This window comes from Cervus canadensis, chromosome 4, assembly GCF_019320065.1.
Source record: "Cervus canadensis isolate Bull #8, Minnesota chromosome 4, ASM1932006v1, whole genome shotgun sequence".
NCBI classification, from domain to species: Eukaryota; Metazoa; Chordata; class Mammalia; order Artiodactyla; family Cervidae; genus Cervus; species Cervus canadensis.
In genome coordinates this window covers 41,356,016-41,363,199 of record NC_057389.1, presented here as the reverse complement: position 1 = coordinate 41,363,199, position 7,184 = coordinate 41,356,016, and the positions used below count along the sequence as shown (strand labels likewise).

General features: G+C 41.1%; 1 non-coding gene across 1 annotated transcript; it reads left to right on the top strand.

Annotated features, from left to right (window-relative positions):
- Positions 1-238: 238 nt before the first annotated feature.
- On the top strand, positions 239-310 carry TRNAC-ACA. The gene has a single exon. It is a non-coding gene; the product is annotated as a tRNA-Cys (tRNA).
- The last annotated feature ends 6,874 nt before the right edge of the window (positions 311-7,184 follow it).

Below are 7,184 nucleotides of genomic sequence, written 5' to 3'. Positions count from 1 at the left end.
ATCCATACTTGACCACTGGAAAAACCATAGCCTTGGCTAGATGGGCCTTTGTGGACAAACTAGTATCTCTGCTTTTTAGTATGCTGTCTAGGTTGGTCATAACTTTCCTTCCAAGGAGTAAGCGTCTTTTAATTTCATGGTTGCAATCACCATCTGCAGTGATTTTGGAGCCCAAAAAAATAAAGTCTGACACTGTTTCCACTGTTTCCCCATCTATTTGCCATGAAGTAATTGGGCTTCCCTGGTGGCTCAGAGGTTAAAGCATCTGCCTACAATGCAGGAGACCCAGGTTCAATCCCTGGGTTGGGAAGATCCCCTGGAGAAGGAATGGTAACCCACTCTAGTATTCTTGCCTGGAGAATCCCATGGACAGAGGAGCCTGGTAGGCTACAGTCCACAGGGTCGCAAAGAGTCGGACATGACTGAGCGACTTCACTTCACTTCAATAGGACCGGATGCCATGACCTTAGTTTTCTGAATGTTGAGCTTTAAGCCAACTTTTTCACTCTCCTCTTTCACTTTCATCAAGAGGCTTTTTAGTTCCTCTTCACTTTCTGCCATAAGGGTGGTGTCATCTGCATATCTGAGGTTATTGATATTTCTGCCGGCAATCTTGATTCCAGCTTGTGCTTCCTCCAACCCAGCATTTCTCATGATGTACTCTGCATATAAGTTAAATAAGCAGGGTGACAATATACACCCTGACGTACTCCTTGTCCTATTTGGAAAGTATCCCAAGGTAAAGTATCCCTCATATCAACATGACTTACCACTGTTGAAGTTGACCTTGATCCCCTGGATGAAATGGTGTTTGTCAGATTTCTCCTCTGTGACGTTTCTGTCCATCTTCCATGCTGTACTCTTCTAAAGGAAGTCACTAAGTGTATCTATCTTTAAAGAGCAGAGAATTATGTTTGGAAAAATGTTTGGAATTCTTCTACATAGGAGAGTTGTATTTTTTCCCCATTTATCTCTTTAATCATGTATTTATATCAGAACTGGACTCATGGATATTTATTTTTTTTATACCTTGGGTAATAACTAAATGCTGCAATATTTATTTTGTTGTTCACATTGGGCTTCACAACTTGGCCATTGGGAGCTTTTTCAGTCTGTCTCCAGTGTTCCTTTGACATGGTCCCCCATAATTATGGGGTGTTTTTTCTGGACTTTGTTTGCTTGTTTTTGAGCACTTCCTTCCTTCTGACCCTGTAAGATGTTCCAGGCTCATCTTTCATATTTCTTGCCCCTGTCCTAAATTGGCTGTTTTCTAAGAAAACTTCCTTCTGTAGGTTTTGTCTGTTTCTTTGTTATAGTTTATGTACCATTTTCATAGCTGCTGTGCTAGGCCCTTGACACATACTGTCTTTTTTAATCCTCATATCAACAGCATTAGGTAGCCTTTAACTTCATTTCCTAAATATAAAAAGTGAGTCTCCAAAAGGATTTACCCAATGCCACACAGTTAATAAAATAGTTAGGATTCCAGCCCAAATCTGACTCCAGAGCTTGCACTCAGAACCGTTACTCCACAGGCCAGGCTCCCCTGTGTTCTAAGCCAACATTAAGTAGAAGCTCTGCTATTGTAAACTGCTGTGCCATTTTGTTAGGCAGATAAGGCAGAAGCCAGCCCCGTTCTCCTCTGGGAAGATGCTGCAGGATGCCAGCCACACTGATCCCTCCCTTCGCTGAACCTCATTCCCACTGAGAGTTGAAAACCTGCCCTGAATGTGGAAATTCTTTATGTGCTTTCTTGGGCTTTTCTCTGTTTATCTGCATTCCCAGATCGGATTGTTAGTTCCTCCAAGAGCAAAGAAAACACACTACCAGGTAGGATTATGAAGATAAATAACTTCAGAACAGACTGTATTGATGCAACTGGCATCAAAAGCAAATATTAAAATCTGTGCCCTTCATACCTGGACAGCATAGATCTCAATGGAAGGGATACTGCATTATTGTCATGGTTATTTTTCGTTTCCTGATGGACAAGGAGCTTCTCCCTTCCTGTTGTCCAGGGCCAAGGATAGTATATAATATGTTCTAAACATTCAGTATACATAAGATGCTTAAGAGAAGTTCTTGGGTCCTGGACTAGACACCATTTGCTCTTGACTTACACAGTTTAACCTGCTTTTTCCACTTAAGAAAGCAGAAGAAGTGGCCCTAGAGATAGACTGATAGCAGTGAGAAATGATAAGCCTCTGCTTAATCAGAAACCTCATTCAAAAAAGACAGTAAGAAGACAAAACTAAAAAGGAGTAAGCTTACATTGTCACAGAGAGAGAAAGAAAAATGATGGAAAGGGATGATAGACAGTCAGTGAGACAGGGCTGACCAGGCAGAGCTGGACTCTACAATCATGCGGTGAAAGAAAATAAATAAATCAAGGAAGAAGATCCATGATACAGAGCCCGGAAAGTCTCAGGAGCTAGATATTCCTGAAGACTTGAGAGTCACTGTCCAGAATCAGTAGAACAGGGTTACTTTTCCACAAAGCACTTGAGGTGCAGTGCCCAGAGTCCACAGTGGTCATGATGCACTCTGAAGTGAGGCTGAAAAAAGGCACTGGTTGGAAAATCTGCATAAAGACCAACTGAACTCAGCATCTGTACCCAGATCCCATCCTCAACTAACCCAGCTAGGAAGTAACCTCTCCAGCCTAGCAGAAGATAGCAGGATTGTTATCTAGAATGTTAAGCCATCCAGAAGGATTAAAAAGTCTTCTGTAAATAGAAAAGAGGCAAGAATATATAGGAAAGAGAAAAAGCACAATTGGAAAATAAACCACTTAAGCCAGTACATAGGTTAAATTTTTGTGTGTGTGAAAGTGATGATAACTGCAATGAACAGCAAAAGGATAAATATGAAGTTGTAAATGAGGAGATCAAAATCATAAAATGTTGGGGAGGGAAGTAAAAAAATGAAGATTTTTTTTTTTAGAATTTGTTTGCACCTATATGACCACCCATAAACTTCCAGGTGTTCAAGCTGGTTTTAGAAAAGGCAGAGGAACCAGAGATCAGATTGCCAACATCCGCTGGATCATCAAAAAAGCAAGAGAGTTCCAGAAAAACATCTATTTCTGCTTTATTGACTATGCCAAAGCCTTTGACTGTGTGAATCACAATAAACTGTGGAAAATTCTGAAAGAAATGGGAATACCAGACCACCTGACCCACCTCTTGAGAAACCTATATACAGGTCAGGAAGCAACAGTTAGAACTGGACATGGAACAACAGACTGGTTCCAAATAGGAAAAGGAGTACGTCAGGGCTGTATATTGTCACCCTGCTTATTTAATTTATATGCAGAGTACATCATGAGAAACGCTGGGCTGGAAGAAGCACAAGCTGGAATCAAGATTGCTGGGAGAAATATCAATAACCTCAGATATGCAGATGACACCACCCTTATGGCAGAAAACGAAGAAGAACTAAAAAGCCTCTTGATGAAAGTGAAAGAGGAGAGTGAAAAAGTTGGCTTAAAGCTCAACATTCAGAAAACTAAGATCATGGCATCTGGTCCCATCACTTCATGGGAAATAGAAACAGTGTCAGACTTTATTTTGGGGGGCTCCAAAATCACTGCAGATGGTGATTGCAGCCATGAAATTAAAAGACACTTACTCCTTGGAAGGAAAGTTATGACCAACCTAGACAGCATATTAAAAAGCAGAGACATTACTTTGCCAACAAAGGTCCGTCTGGTCAAGGCTATGGTTTTTCTAGTGGTCATGTATGGATGTGAGAGTTGGACTGTGAGGAAAGCTGAGTGCTGAAAAATGGATGCTTTTGAACTGTGGTGTTGGAGAAGACTCTTGAGAGTCCCTTGGACTGCAGGGAGATGCAATCAGTCCATCCTAAAGTAGATCAGTCCTGGGTGTTCATTGGAAGGACTGATGCAGAGGCTGAAACTCCAATACTTTGGCCACCTCATGCGAAGAGTTGACTCATTGGAAAAGACCCTGATGTTGGGAAGGATTGGGGGCAGGAAGAGAAGGGGACAACAGAGGATGAAATGACTGGATGGCATCACCGACTCGATAGACATGAGTTTGAGTAAACTCATGTGGTGGAGTTGGTGATGGACAGGGAGGCCTGGCGTGCCGCGATTCATGGGGTCGCAAAGAGTCAGACACGACTGAGTGACTGAACTGAACTGAACTGATGATCACCAGTCTAAAGCAAGTAAATATGATAATGGTTTAACATACTTGAAAAACAGGGTAATCACAAATGAGGAAACATTCAGTAGGTTTACAAAAACCAAAAGGAAGAGAACTGAAGCATAATCCAAAAGAAAACCATCAAGCCACAAAAGGAAAAACAGAAAGAAAGGAACAAAGAAAAAATACAAAATCGACTAGAAAACAGGATTTAAAATGGCATTAAATACATACCTCTCAATAATTACCTTAAATGTCAATGGACTAGGTGCTCCAATCAAAAGACATAGAGTGGCAGATTATCTAACAATATGCTGCCTACAAAGAAAAACTCCAATTCAAATGATATATGCACCCCAATGTTCATAGCAGCACTATTCACAAAGCCAAGACATGGAAGCAACCTAAATGTTTGTGGACGGATGAATGGATAAAGAAGATGTGGTACACATACACAATGGAATACTACTCAGTCATTTAAATAATGAAATAATGCCATCTATAGCAACATGGATGGACCTAGAGATTATCATACTAAATGAAGTAAGTCAGCAAAAGACAAATACATGCCATATGATATCCCTTATATGTGAAATCTAAAATATGATGCAAATTAGCTTATTTATGAAACAGAAACAGACTTCCAGACATAGGAAAAAAACAAAACTTGTGGTTACCAAAGGGGAACGAAAGGAGGGATGAATTAGGAGTTTGAGATTAGCAGATACATACTATATATATATAATAAACAACAAGGTCCTACTGTATAGCACAGGAAATTATATTCCATATTTTGTAATAAACTATAATGGAAAAGAATATACATATAGAAAACTGAATCACTTTGCTATATGCCAGAAACACAACATTGTAAATTTACTATGTTTCAAATAAAAAAAAAGTTAAGCCAGAATAACTCTAGGCTCTGGTTGTTAGACATGAAGCACTGAAAACAGGTTTGAAGGAAAGTCTGTTCAATGAACAGCAACATATCCAGCCCTCTCCCCCTCCACCATCAGAACTGATTTCTAAGGTTATATCTACCACCTGCCTGGCAGGAATTTAGAGAATCCCTCTTTGATGAAACTAGCCCACAGGTACTGACTGCCCACAGATACTGACATTTGGAGGTTCTCCATTGAATTAGCCAATTCCCCACTACAGTACACTATGGCAGGGTTTACCCTTCCAGAAACACAGAGCTTCCAAAGAGCTTTTTTATTCCCCTGTAAGACAGAATGAAAGTGTTAGTCAGTCAGTCAGTGTCCAACTCTTTGTGACCCTATGGGCTGTAGCTGGCCAGGTTCCTCTGTTCATGGAATTCTCCAGGCAAGAATACTGGAGTGGGAGGCTGGTATTCCCTTCTCCAGGGAATGCTCCCAACCCAGGGATCAAACCCAGGTCTCCTGCATTGCAGGCAAATTCTTAACCATCTGAGCCACCAGGGAAGCCCCAAAGAGAGGATAATGTGTCAATCAAACAAAGAAGGGATGGTATAAAAGGAAGGTTCAAAGAATAAGAAAAAGCTTTTGAAAATTACAGGTATGGTAGTAGAATTTTTTTTTTTTAATCAGCAGAAATATTGGAACTTTAAAGCTGAGGTTATTTCCTAGAAAATAGAACCTCAGAAAAAGGATTCAACATTAGGAGGGGAAAAAAGGCATTTTTTACATGAAGCATTTATCTATTCTATGAAAAGAGAAAAATAGTGGGCAAGAAAGGAAAAGGAAATGTAATTAAAGAGCTTGACTTCGTTTAGCTGTGGACAATATACACATAACCTTAATAATGTAGATTCTGAATATTGATTTGACCAAAGTTGTATGCAAGAGTCCATACCATTGCAGAAATTCAGTGGTTAATATCTAAAATCAATCAATCAAGAGAGAGCACAGAGCGTATTTTGGGCCACAGGGAGGGAAGTACCTGAAGGAGAATCCTGGCAAATTGAAAGCTCTTGTGATGGTAAGAGATGTGAACCACTGCTCTTCAATATAAGCTTTGGAGTATTTGATGTTTATATAGACTGTCTTCATATAAGAACAGATAATTTCAAAATGTCAGCATGATGGAGCCATTAAGTGTTCAAATAGCCACCTGCATACAGTAACCCCTGGAAAACATTGTGGGACAAATAATGTTTATTGAGTGGTCCTGAATCATCAAGAAAAGGTGTGATTCTGTTCTGCTTGTTGTGCTCTAGACAAGCAAATTAATGGGGGTTCTTATCCATCCAAACGCTACAGGCTTTAGGTGTTGGAGCAGAGCCCTGATGTGGACTGTCCTGCTGTCCCGAAGTGGGGGAAATTTTAAGTGCCTTCTTCCTCATGTCCCACACAGCCTCAGCCTGTGTCCAGGAGAATCTGGGTTGATTGGCCCCTGACTGACTTGCCCCGGTCCAGATCTCTGATAATCCACAGCAGTTTTGGGTCTGCCGGACTCCTTTCCAGTAGGCGAAGCTAAGCCTCCCCCTGGTTGCCCACAGTCCCCTTGTCCTTGGATGGTTGCCTTGAGGTTAGTTAGGGAAATTCACTGGCCTCAGAGCAGACTGTCCTGCAGCAGAAATTAACCTACCCAGGCCCAGGGGCTACAGTGGGGAGTGGGAGGGAGACAGGAAATAGAAGCTGCTGAATGGGCACATTTAGTATCTCCTCAGACATGGAAGTATTTCCCGTACTCATTCTGATACCACAGAGACCCCAGGGGTGCTTTTCTTGGGCTTTTCCCTGGTTTAACCTCAGTCAGCCAAGCCAGAGAACAAATACAATGGCACTGACCCAGCTGTCATGGAAGGCACTTCAGAGTTTGTTAGCTGGTGGTTCCTGCTGTTTTCCCAGCAACCTTTCTGTTATCAGGTATTTGGGAGGATCACAGCAAGGTGTCCCAGGCTAGAATGAGGCTTTTTGTTTAAATCCTGATGTAACAAAGACTGTTTGCCAGCATGTTAGCACAACAGATCAATTAATGCTAAGATATTATATTTTGACATAGCAATAAAAGGGAATGGCTGGCTGT